This window comes from Vulpes vulpes, chromosome 9 (genome assembly GCF_048418805.1).
Source record: "Vulpes vulpes isolate BD-2025 chromosome 9, VulVul3, whole genome shotgun sequence".
Classification (NCBI taxonomy): domain Eukaryota; kingdom Metazoa; phylum Chordata; class Mammalia; order Carnivora; family Canidae; genus Vulpes; species Vulpes vulpes.
In genome coordinates, this window is record NC_132788.1 from 69,578,955 (window position 1) to 69,592,758 (window position 13,804).

Below are 13,804 nucleotides of genomic sequence, written 5' to 3' on the forward strand. Positions count from 1 at the left end.
ATTGATTTGGCCAACACTGTAGAATAATGTAAAGTAGTAGTGTGATAATGGGTATTCTTACTTTGTTTCTACTCTTACTCTAGTATTTCCTCATCAAATAAGATACTTACTTGAAGGCGAAGGTAAATATATTTTTATCACGTTAAGAAATAATCTCTTAATTCTGATTTCCTTGTGTGCGTTTATCATGAATTAGTGTTGTTTTTTGTGAAAGCCTTTCTTAGAATTTACAAAAATAATTTTTGTAGTTCTATATATGTTTGGCCATATACACATTTCCCATATATTTGCCTATGTATTTTATCAGTCTGTCATATTTATATTAATTTGTTTAAACTACATTTGTACTTATTTTAATGATTACCTCAGCAATTCCTTTACAACAATCCCTCAACAATGTCATATACAATCCTTGCCATTATTTTAAATACATTCTTTTCTTTCTTTTGCAATTTAAGTTTTTAAATAGTAATTCCAGTATGGTTGACACACAGGGTTATATTACTTCAGGTATAATATAGTGATTCAATAATTCTATACATTACTCAAAGCTCATCATGGCAAGTGTACTCTATTCTTAATGACTTATTAAATGATTCTCACTTCAAAACGATCAATTGCTAAGTGTAAAGGAGACTACCAATATTACCTGAATAGAATAAACTACTCATGTACCGCAAGTGGTTGCTGCTGCTTAGAGCCATGGACTCTACACTACATTTTAAGTAAATAGAGGCCATATGACATTATAGACTGTAGAGGATAATTTTTTTTGGAAGGCTTAGTATCTGTACCATCTATCCTATGTTTGGATAATTCACTACCTGAAGAGTCTCACTAGAAGGTAGAGATTATTTGTTTCTTTAGAAGTTAAAAACAGCATGTATTCAACTCTTTCATCCTCTTTTGCATCTAGGGCGTGGCCAATCAATGAAATGCTTACAACCAGTTCTTAAAATTGGAAGGTGATGATGCAAAAATATAAATACATACATACATACATACATACATACATACCGATGAGAGTCTACTGCAGAGGCAGCAAAAATATGTGATTCTCATGGGCAAGAGAGTGACTTACAACTGAGTGCTCTCACTAGTATGGCAGCACTCCCTTTGCACAATTAGTGAATGTGCAGTATATTTGCTTCTTTTTCTTCCCTTTTCTAGCTAGTTTAGAAATAGTTGTTTAGCATTTTATATACATGTTTTCCTTTATGTCATAATTCTAAGTCTTTTCTGAATCATCACCAGAACCTCTTTGTATCTCTTCAACAGTGGAGGGAGAACACTCAGTAGTTGGTAGAGCCTGGAGGCTTAAAATCAGATAAAGATAGAAATGTAAAGCCTAACTCTACTACTTAGTAATTGCATAACTTTTAGTAAATCAGTGAACCATTATTTTCCATAGTAAATCTGTGAATTGTGGAAAATGTTACTAATTTTATGGGATTGTTATAAGGGGTAAATGAGGTAATGTTAGCAAAGACCATAACATAGTATCCATACTATTCACAGTAGGTATTCAGTAGTGTGTAGTAATCATTATTAGTAATTATATATTCTCAATATGGCCTGTGATCTTATAAGTATTATTTGTATTCACTATGTGAGATACCAATCTCTACCATCACATTTCAGTTTGACTTTTAATTTTTCTTGCTTTTATTTTCTCAAAATTATGCCTGTTTATTTAGTTCTCATTTTTAAAATGATATTCACCCAGGCCTCAACATCTATTGATTAAAATTGTGAGAGAATACCGAACTTTAAAAACTGCCAGAGTGTGTTAGGATGGTACTAAGTCAAGTTCTAAGAGTGTTATGGTTAAGTAAACAAATAACATTTTATGCTGTTCATGTAAATAGGATTTTATGTTGTTATTGAAATGGAGTTTATAGGCAGCTAAGAAGAGGGAACAAATGACTAAGAAGAAAAACCAGCTTCCCTAAACTGTTTTTGGGGAATCAGCAGATTACATGGGGGCACAAATAGATGAACCCAGCCAAGTGTGATAAAGAGCAGATTTTTCAAGTTTTGTTTCTTGGGACATTAGTACCATTCAAATTATCAACAGCATTTCATGAAATAAAAGTGCTTTGCAATCAATTGTATGTCAGAATCTTTACTTATCAGCATTGCTTCTTGAGTTTTTACCATGCAAAATGGTATACTAGAGATTCTGAAAAGTCACAGAGCAAATAAACTTGCCTCATATTTCTAAAGCTTTTATTTTTCTCAACCCCCTGTAGGTTGAGAACATTTCTTTAAATTAGTTTGTTTTGATGTCTTTAACCCTTTTGAGATGATCCAAGGAATACAGCTGATGTGATTCAGTAACAACAAATGAAACTGGAAATGTAGGTCTGACCAGTTGTGAAGACTCACAGAAAACAAACATTTGAAGCTTTACCCTTAAGGAACTGGAGAGCTACTAATGATTTTTGAGGTAGAACAAAAATGAATTGATGAGTTAGGAAGATTAATTGAAAATGGTATGTGCCTTTTATTAAAAAGAAGGGACAGAGATGGAAGCAAGGGAATCCATTAAATAAGCTATTGTGATACCTCAATTTTGAGAAATTAAGAATTAAAATGAAGGCACTGAATATAGAAAAGAAGCCATCAGTAGAAGAGATTAATTCACAGGATATGGTGACTAATGGATGTGGGTGGGAAAAGAGAAAGGACACTGATAAAGTAGTTTAAACTGGCAGAAGAGTCCAAGCTTGAGGAGTGGATAAAATGTTTTATGAAGGGGCACCTGGGTGGCTCAGCTGGTTAAGCATCTGCCTCCAATCAGATCATGATCTTAGGGTCCTGAGATAGAGTCTCACATCAGGCTCCCTGCTCGGTGAGGATTCTGTTTCTGTTTCTCCTTCTCCCTCTGCCTCTGCCCCTCCCCACTATTTGTGCTCTCTCTCTCATAAATAAATAAATAAATAAATAAATAAATAAATAAATAAAACCTTTAAAAATATTGTATGGAGTAATCCTTCAACTGATCAAATCAAGAGGATGGGGCTATTTCTGGAGGAATATTACAAATACTTTAGGAACTTAAAAATTGGGGAATTATTCTGATGTCTCCACTTAGGTTGTCTGGAGTCAGAATTTCTCAAGGAGGGGGTATAGCTCAGTGGTAGAGCATTTGACTGCAGAATTTCTCAAGGATTGAATCATGGTCCAGCTCTCTAACTTGCATTTTCTAATCTAGTAGAGAGAGCTAAAAGATGATAAACACTTCTTTTGACACAATCTGTGTCATGTTTAACATACTTGTTATGTAGAAGCATGCATCTGATCTATTGATGACTGGCATGGAAGAAGGAATCAACAGCAAGATCATCAATGAATGCTTTAGTGTTTTTGGTATAACATAACACTCTGTGAAGGCACAATATAAGGAAATTAGTGTTCTTCCAAGGACAAATATTCCTAAATGATGGGTAAAAATAAGACAAGACAATTTTTCTCAACCTTATCGAAATGTTCCCATTCACTCCCTATTTTGTACTTTGGGATATTTTAATCCTTGAAAGGAATTGCAGAAGGGAAGAAGGGAATATTAAAATCTTTGTACTAAATAAATCTTTGAGTTAGGCATTCATACCTCATGCTGCTCTAGACTGAATTTTATCAATAATCTTTTCTAGGAGTCTAAACCTTAGTGTCTTATGGTTTTTTTGTTGTTGTTGTTGTTTTTTTTTTTTTTTTTTTTTTAAGTTACTCCATACTTCTAAAGAGCCACAGCTATGAAATTGTGGTCTTAGCAACAGGTGTGGTAAATTTGAGAGGACTGCAGAATAACCAAGTGTAGAGATCCACTAAAATTTAGAAGATATGGGGCTGAGTTGAGAGACGGAGAAGGAAGGAGGGAGCAAGAAGAGAGATATCAGTGCTAAAAATGTACGTTTTGGAATCATCAGCATAGAGTAAATGAAGAATGGAGAATTTCTCAAAAAGGAGGAATATAAGCAGGAGATTTTAATGCTATAGAAAACTTCACACAACACACCAAAAAATCAGAATTTTCACCAATGGAGACTGAGATAGAACAATTTAAGAATAAAGTAGGTATATCCAGTAGAGAATTTGAAGGGAAAGGAAGTCAATTGAGGTCAAAAAAGTATAAGAGGAAAAGAAAGGTCATTAAATTTAGCGATAGGAAATTTTAGTAGGCAGAATAATGGGGCCTCAGAGATGCCCTGTCCTAATCTTTGGAAACTGCAAATGTGTTATATTACTTGGTTAGGGGGAATTAAGGTTGGAGATGGAAATACGGTTGCTAATCAGCTGACCTTAAAATAAGATTTTTCTGAATTATCCAAGTAAAGCCAATGTAATCACAAGACCCTTTTATATATGAATTAGGGAAGCAGAAGAGTTAGTATCAGAGAGGTGGAATGTGAAAAAAGACTCATCTGGGTATTTCTGGCTTTGAGGTTGAAAAGAGGCCATAAGCGAAGGAATGCAGTTATTCTCTAGAGGCTGGAAGAAGAACATGAATTCTCCAGAAAGTAACAGGGCCCTTCTGACACCTTGATTTTATCTAAATGAGACCAATTTTGGCATTCTGATCCCCAGATGATAAATTTGAGATGTTTTAAGTCACTAAGTTTGCAACAATTTGTTATAGTAGCAGTTGGAAACTAATACAGATAACTATTGCTTATATAGTCTTAGTACAAAATATAGCAACCTATTGCAGTGTTACAAATGAGAAATAGAAACAGCAGGTGTAGCCCATATTTTCAGCAAATTAGGCAGTGGAATAAGGAAGAGAAGTAGGATGACAAGGTCTGAGAAATTGTTAATTGGAGAAAAATTCAAATGGATCTAATTAAATAGAAATAGTATTGCTTGAGAAAAATGCTCTATTTAGTTTTTTCTTTGCAAGTAATCAGAACATTTCTTAAGAAGATCATGTGAGCATTATTGTCAAAGCAAACAAATGAAAATATTCCAAACTAATGGGTGCAATAAGTGAAATCTAGAAACTCACAGAAAGCTGTTTCATTTACTATAAAGAGTATAAAAAACCATCTCTAAATTATATGAAATACTGCCAATTCTGAATGAGATGAAAATAGACACTTAAAAAATTCTGGCAACTTCATAAAAATGTCAATTTTACATATTAAAAGAAAAAATATAATGTTGACATGTTAAGTGCATTTATAGAGAAAACAAAGAAAAGTATGCTAAATCAAAGCATATGCAGAGCAAAATAGAAAACTGGGAAATTGTCAACAAAATCAGGGTATGTAGAAAGTCAACCTAGCTTTTACAGAAGTCTGTATTAGAAAGTCTATGAACATTTAAGTGGAAAAGATAACTCTGCCAGTCAAATGCTGCTATAGACAATGCTGAAGTAAGAGGATCATTTTTATTCAAAAATACTTTCATTATAAAAACAAAAAGATTGGAAAAAAACCTTCAAATCCTTATACTGATTTGATCAATTAATGCTAATAATGCAGTTTTAAAATAGACCTTCTAAATCTAGATAAATCATCTCATTGAATGATTGTCAATTAAATATAAATGAATGATTTAGACCAGATGACCTACCAGTTTCCCTCTAAAATACTGTACTAGGAATTCTGGTGCTGGAGATGCAAACATTTCTTGTAAAAAATACCCTGTGACTAAATGTTTGGTAAATATCTCATTAAACTTTGCTTTATGACTTCACAAACCTTAACAAAGAATCTCTAAGAAATATTCTAAATGTAGCATTTTCCCAGGAATATTATTTTGATAACTGAAAATACATTCCCCTGAGAATCACGTAATACCCATATGTAAATATCAGTATTTCCACAAATACCACATTATTCCCCAAATCACAAATACCAATATATTATTATTTATAGATGAAATTGGAGTCTTAAAACAAAAATGAAAACGAAAAAGAATAATTTTGACTTATTTCTTTTTTTAAACCTCCATTGTTAGTAGAGTTTTGGGGTTATAGTAGACTGTTCATCTATTTCCTAGCACTGAACTCACCACCTGATTTAGTTATCAATACTTAATTATTTTCTATTTGAGAAAGTCCTCGTATGTTGTTGGTTCAGATTTGTCAACTGAAAGAAAACCAACCCCAGAGTAGATTAGAGAATGTTTTATTTGTTAGTAAAATGCTTTATTTGCGTTCCTGAGGAATATAGTCTGAGAAAGAGCTCCAAAGCTTGTTAGCTATAAGGGATTGTATATATACAAAAAGGCGGAAAGGGTTCATGTGCTTGAAAGCAGTTCTCCAAATATTTGTGTGTCACAAGGTATAATCTGTTGTTAAAATTAAGATTTACTGGGATGCCTAGGTGGCTCAGCAGTTGAGCATCTGCCTTTGGCTCAAGGCGTGATCCTGGAGACGGAGTCCCACATTGGGCTACTTCTCCCTCTGTCTATGTCTCTGCCTCTCTCTCTGTGTGTCTCTCATGAATAAATAAATATTTTTAAAAATTTAATATTTGCTTATTTCCACATAGATATCAGAAAGACCCTTATGTCACCTTAATACATTATGTTTCTGTCATATCCATTGTTTAAAATTATTGCTTGCATGCTGTTTAATTAACTTCCTGTTTTTGACTCCTCGAGTTCACCTGAGATGGTCACAGAATGGTGACATCTGTGACCAATTTTAATGTACTGCGTTGTTGTGCACAGATCTTTGGGCATTGAGAGCTCCTGTTTACTCCATATTGTTGATCACTAATTTGCCAAGTTATTCTCTACATTCTTGATCACCCTTTGGGTGTTTCTTAGACAACAATCAAAACTCCTACAGTTTTTTTTTTTGTTATTATTTGAGTACAAACTATACCAATAATTTGCTGAGCACTTGAAGATGCATTTCAGTTTCACATCTTATCTCAATAGTCACAACTCTGTAGCAGGTGTTTTGTCTTTTATTTTACAGTTGAGAAAACAAAGGAACAAAGACTCCACAGCTGGTTCTTTACAGAGGCAAGATTTGAACCTAGGTTTGCTTGTCTCCAAATCTTGTATTTTAATACCGTTGTCCTGTGATCAGTTTTCTTGCCTTCTCTGCTCACCCTCATGAAACCCTCATAACTAAGATTTGAGTCTGATTTCCATGAATTGACCTGACTCTAAGAAGATGGAGGATGAAGAGGCTTTACTTAGGCGAAGAGAGGTGAAGGACTGGGGGCCTGAGGATGACTTATTACCAAACCCAGTGTTAGAGCTGACAGCCTCTGAATTCACGCCTAAGCATACCTTCTTGCCTCCAGAACCCATATTCAGGCCATGCAAGATGGGCATGCATTTCCCTCCAAGACACTCACCTCTACAGCTTCTTTTCACCAACTACCCCTCTGTGAAGCCTGTCCCTTCCAGGAGGAACCTGGACGTTCACCTGTGAGTAATATCTTGTCTCCATTTTAACTATGTGCCTTCAATCAACAGCCCTTCCTCCTCTCTTGCCACTGATCTTTCCAGAGGTCTGAAAAGGTGCCTTTTTTTTTTTTTTTTTAGTAAAGAAAGCCTTTTTGTTCTGTGCCATTGCTCCCTGATGTTCTTTTCTGATCCCAGAAGGATGCTTTATGTCACTAATGCTACTTTAACCCTAGAAACTGAGGTAACTGGTTTCTTTTTGGTTGTGCTGTATTAAAAGTATATTATGATTCACATAGAATCTGACAGTTTTCAAGAACCCTTGGTATGACTGAGCAAAATGATCCTATGGCATTTGGGTTCTTACTGTTTTGGAGATTTTTCTATTCTAAATGAAGTGTAGCAGTATCTCATTGTTTTAATTTGCAAATTCCTAATGACATACGATATAGAATGTATTTTTTCTATTTCAAATTGAAGTATACTTGACACATACTATTACATTAGTTTCTGGTGTACAACATAGTGTTTGTACAACTTTATGTTATGCTATGCTTACCATAAGTATAGCTACTGTCACCGTACCACACTATTACTATACCATTGACTATATTTCCTGTGCTGTACCTTTTATTATCATGACTTACTCATTCCATAACTAAAGGTCTGTATTTGCCTCTCTCCTTCATCCGTTTTGCCCATTTCTCTACCCTGCCTCCCCTCTGGCAAACCTCAGAGGCTGTTCTCTGTATTTACAGGTTTGTTCATAGTTTTTGGTTTATTTGTGAAACATCTTTTCATATACTTATTGTCATCCGTATATTTGCTTTGGTGAGAGGTCCACTGTTTTTGCCCATTTTTAAAATCAGGTTCATTTTCTTATTGTCGAGTATTGAGAGGGTTTTTTGTTTTTGTTTTTGTCTCTTGGTATCTTACAGTTAACAGTTCTTTATCAGAAATGTCTTTTGCAAATATTTGTTCCCAATCTGACGCTTGTCTTCTCTTTCTCTTGACAGTGTCTTTTGGAAAGCAGAATATTTTCATTTTAATGAATTTCCACTTATCACTTCTTTCTTTCATGAACTGATCTGAATCTCACAGAAACTTCATGATGCAGACTGTAGAAAATCTTAAAACTTAGACAGATGAAATGACTTTACCGTCCTGATGTTATATTGATAGAGTAATGAAGGCAGTGTAAGAATATGTGCCTTTTAAATCCATATCTGATGTATTTTCTACTCTTTTACTTAATGTAGATTAAATAAGGACCATTTGTCTGCTATGCATTTTTAAAGACCTGTGCAAACCGCCATGCTTTAGAACAAAAGCAAAATAAATGCTCACATGTTTTGAGGTGATGGAAATGTCTTATTGCATGCCTTGGCAACCCATTCTGAAGCTTAAAACATATTAAAAAAGACCCATCTCTTCCATTTCTAATGGTAAAACTACCCCGGCTGGCTCCGTAACTCCTGTGTTACTTATCTCTTATTTATCATATTCAAATCTGCAATCTTGATGCTATTTTCGTGATCGTAATTCATACTCAACAATCTGTTTCCATTCTCAACTCAGTGAGCTAGCAATCAATTTCTTAGTGCTCTCTGGGAAGAAAGCAAAATCTAAAAATGAAGCCATTAATATATTACAAATAAGTACTAAATCTGTTAGGTAGGGGCTGACAGGTCACATTAGAATGGGTGCCCTGCAGCACTGTGAGGCATGAGAAAGGACTTGTGATGCATGATACCATTATTGACCTTTGAGTTACACAATTTATCAGAAAGGAAAAAATAGTTTCTTTTGTGTGGGTAAAAACTGCTAAGTGAGCCCTTTACCCTAGATTTCCAGGAGAAGCAAATTGGTCATTGCAAAAGTTCACTAATTAGGCTGTTTATTCCCTCAAATTGAAATGGGATTGTTACAGCTTAATCAACATGCATTTAGCATTAGTTCTTAGCTTAATATTATATCAGAAGCCAGGGTAATAGACTGTATTTTGAGAATCATTGGAAGTGGTTGGCCTGCCTTTTAATTTGAGTTCACTATTATCCCCCCTCTCTTCATCTCCATTATACACACTCATACTACTATAAACATAAAATTACCATGTAATAAACATAATGGTGCTCTACTACTGATAGAGCACCTCCTCCAATTTATGCATGATAGCTCTAAATTTGATTTATCTTATGAATTCTTAAAATATTCATAATAATCATAGCATACGATATAACTTATTATTCTCATTATGCTGATGTGAAAATTGAGGGTTTGGTGAGATGAATTGCTCAGGTTTGCACAGCCAGTAAGTGGTAGAACTGGAATTCCAATCTGAGGTGGATTAACTTCAGCACCCTATGCTAAAGTATTACTCTGTTTGGTAGTGCATTTAAAACAATTGATAGTACCTGAAATTAGTCCCTGACATCTAAATCTTTATGCAAAGTATTTTAAATCAATTAAAAGTTCTTGGGACACCTGGGTGGCTCAGCGGTTGAGTGTCTGTCTTCCACTCAAGGTGTGATCCCAGGTCCAGGATGGAGTCCCACATTGGGCTCCCTGCGAGGAGCCTGCTTCTCCCTCTGCCTATGTCTTTGTGTCTGTGTGTCTCTCATGAATAAATAAATAAAATCCATAAAAAAATTAAAAGTTCTTAAATCTGATCACTGACATTGTGCCTTCAGATAATGCAACAGAGTTACATCTTTTTCTTCTTCATTTTTGCTATTTAAAGAAAGACATGCTCTGAAGTTTACTATTGTCACAGATTTTCTGAAAGCCATAAGCCATGGAATATTTTTTTTTGTATATTTTTTTTAATTGGAGCTCAATTTGCCAACATACGGTATCACACCCTGTGATCATCCCATCAAGTGCCCCCCTCAGTGCCTGTCACCCAGTCACCCCATCCCCCTGCCCAGCTCCCCTTCCACCACCCCCTTGTTCGTTTCCCAGAGTTAGGAGTCTCTAATGTTTTGCCCCTCACTGATATTTCCCACTCATTTGCTCTCCTTTCCCCTATAATCCCTTTCACTGTTTTTTATATTCTCCGTATGAGTGAAACCATATAATGATGTCCTTCTCTGATTGACTTACTTCACTCAGCATAATACCCTCCAGCCATGGAACATTTTTTAAAGTTAAGTTTATTAAGTAAGATGTAAGTACATACAGTAAATTTCACTTTTTCATGCATACAGTTCTGATGCAGTTGTATAAACACCGTAGAATCAGAGGACATCTCAAAGATTGCTGTCAGTATATCTGTTAAATAAACTTTTAATTGAGAATACTTTTATATTTACAGAAAAGTTGTGATTATAGTACAGAGAGCTCCCATGCAGCCTACACTCCGTTTCTGCTATTCTTAGCCTCTTGTATTAAATGTGGGCATTTGTCATCATTTTCTGCTCCAGCATTCCATCCAGGATCATTACATTAGTCCATGTCTTCTTCAGGCTCCTTTAGACTATGTCAGTTTCTTAGACATTTCTTTCCTTGGTTTTGATGATCTTGACAGTTTTGAAGGCTATTGGTCAGACATTTTGTCAACTGTTCCTCAACTGGGATTTGTCTGATGTTTTTCTCATGATTAGACTGGGGTTATGGGTTTTTAGGAGAAAGAATACAGAGTTAAAGTGCCATTCTCATATCACATCAAAAGCACATGCTATCAGCATGACTTATCACTGTTGACACTGACTTTTATCACCTACTGACATAGTGTTTGTCAAGTTTCTCCTCTGTAAAGTTTTTCTTTTCTCCACTTTCCATAGTGCATTCTTTAGAAGGAAGTCATTGTATAAAGCTTAAGAAGTGGGAAGCTATGCTCTACCTCTTTTAGTGGGGAAATATCTATATAAATGACTCGGGGTTCTTTTGTACAAGTTGTTCACTTCCATTTATTCATTCACTCATTGATTTGTGTAAGTATGGACTCTGATATTTATTTTATACTTGACATTATAATCCTGCATTTTCAAATTTTGTTGCTCATATTGTTCTAGCTATGGCTGTTAGGAGCTCTTTCATTTAACTACTGTGTCCCTTTGATATATCCCCATTTTATTGTTTTGTTTTGGTTTGGTTTTATTTTTAGCAAATTTGATTTAGAGGGGATATTTTATTCTTTTTTTTTTCTCTCTCTGGCACTACCAGACATTCAAGGATAGTCTTATATATTCCCTGTCCAAGCCCTAGAATCAGACATTTCTCCAAGGAGTTCTGGTTCCTTTTACTGGAGAAACCAAGATCAGGGTGCTGAGTGTGCTTATTGCTATTGAAGTGTGGTTGCTTCCTACTCTTGGAGGAGGAAATATATATATATATATATATATATATATCTGTGTGTGTGTGTGTGTGTATATACTAACCCATGTATATACACTTATCTGTAGATAATTCTAGATGTGTCCATCTCTATCTATATTATGCTAAGAGTGAATTCATAATGATGTAACTGTAATTCACAGTTTACAACATTGATCATTCTACCTTCCCCTTTGCTTGTCTAGAATCCCCCACACCAACAGTTAGAAATCTGGCTCTGAACAATATCCGCCATCCATTTACTTAATTGTTCAGTTCCAATATACTTGTATAGGGGTTTCTGAAATGTTAACTTTTACCATGATTGAAAAAAATATATACCAACTAGAGAACAGTACGTATTTGCAATTCATTTTGCCTTTGTTCTTATAACCTCTGCTCACTTCCAAAGTTAATTAGACAATACATGCTGACCTTTTTACAAAAAAAAAAAAATTAAACTCAGGATAAAATAATGAAAGTTTTATTTAATGTATAATTATATTATGAAGAGTTTAAAATCCCCAAGTTGCTGTAATCATGGATGTAAGTCATGCAATAGTTTTAGATTGATAGTGCCTTTGAATATTCTAATGTTAAAGTAGCTGCTTTTTAAAATACTTTTTCTTAGTTTCTTTTGTGTTTTTGTTTTTCTGGTTTCTTTCTAGACTATGCATCATAAAAAATAGAATTTAAAGGCAGAGTTTAATATTAAGATAATGTTTAAAAATATCTTCTATAGACTTTCCTTATTTGTTCATGGAATTAAAAGATATTAAATATATCTGTAAACATTTTAAACTGGACTCCAAATACCAATTAAGAAACCGACCATAAAAATGCAACTTTAAAAAAATTCCTTCTTAATGGAAATTAAATAAACGTCTGTGTTTTTAGTAATAAAGTGACTTTCTTTTGCAAATATTAAGCTACTGTGGTTTATTGTCACTTGAAATAGAAAACCCCAGCAAATTCAGTGCTGTCTTCTACCAAAGGAATCTTATAAGACCGCATAACCCACTTGAACTTAAAAGAAAAATCTCATCTCAACATATCCTTTCTGAAATTGTCTTTTGGAAGTCAAAGGAGGTGTTTCTTATATAGTTCAGAAACAGTGTAAATTAAAAACAAAATAATTAAAATGAACAGGCTGCTATATTTTCTACAAAAGTCAGACTGGATGCTGGCTTGTACTCTAAGTTCTACAAGATCAATTATATACACATGCTGGAATAGCATCTGAGATTAAGGCAAATAGAATGAGCAGGGCACCAAGGATAAGGCATCCAAAAAGAGCAAACCTTTCACTGAATATCGGATATAAAACATTTAGAAGCCTACACTGAAGAAATCTTCTTTTGATTAAAAATTAATGATTTTTATTTATAAAATGACTAGCTTTGAGGTTTTATATATTCATAACTTCAAGGGTTTCTCATATATTTCAAGTACATTCAACCTTTTGTAATGAAGATTCATTTTAAATTAATGATTTATTACTTCCAGAAACATTTTAAAGTAGTTTGTAGTATGATGTTGGGCTCCAAAGAGAAACAATTGCCTCAATAACTTTGTCAGGTAGGCCTTCTCTGTCTTAGAATTCAAAGGAAATGGTGAAGGCAAACTACAGTGATTGAAAACTCTGTGTAATTCTTAGTATGCAAACATTAATAGATGTGTAATGGTACTTTTTCTTTAAAAGTATCATTTGATGCATGGTTAAAACCGCAGAGGTGACCATGGATTTGATTTTGAACCAATCTGCATGGCCATAGCATATGCCTTTCTCTTTTCTAGCTGAGTAAACATTTTACTGAAGGATTTACTATTTGCCTTCATACATTTGTTGAACTGAGTTTTCAAGACTACTCTTAAATCACACAAATCTAAACCCAATGTGGACAGAATTCAACTTTTTTTTTAAAAAAAAAAAAAGCAAAAAGCAAACAGGCTGCCCATTTTCCATCTTCTCTACTTCTTACTTTTCTTACTTCTTTCTGCTTGAATATGACAGGGTTTACCACAGGACTAGTCATTTCTTCAATAGCAAGTATTTTCTCAATATCCTTGTTCTCAATCGTTCTAAGATTTAATAAAGGGAGTTAAAAAAGTACACCAAAGT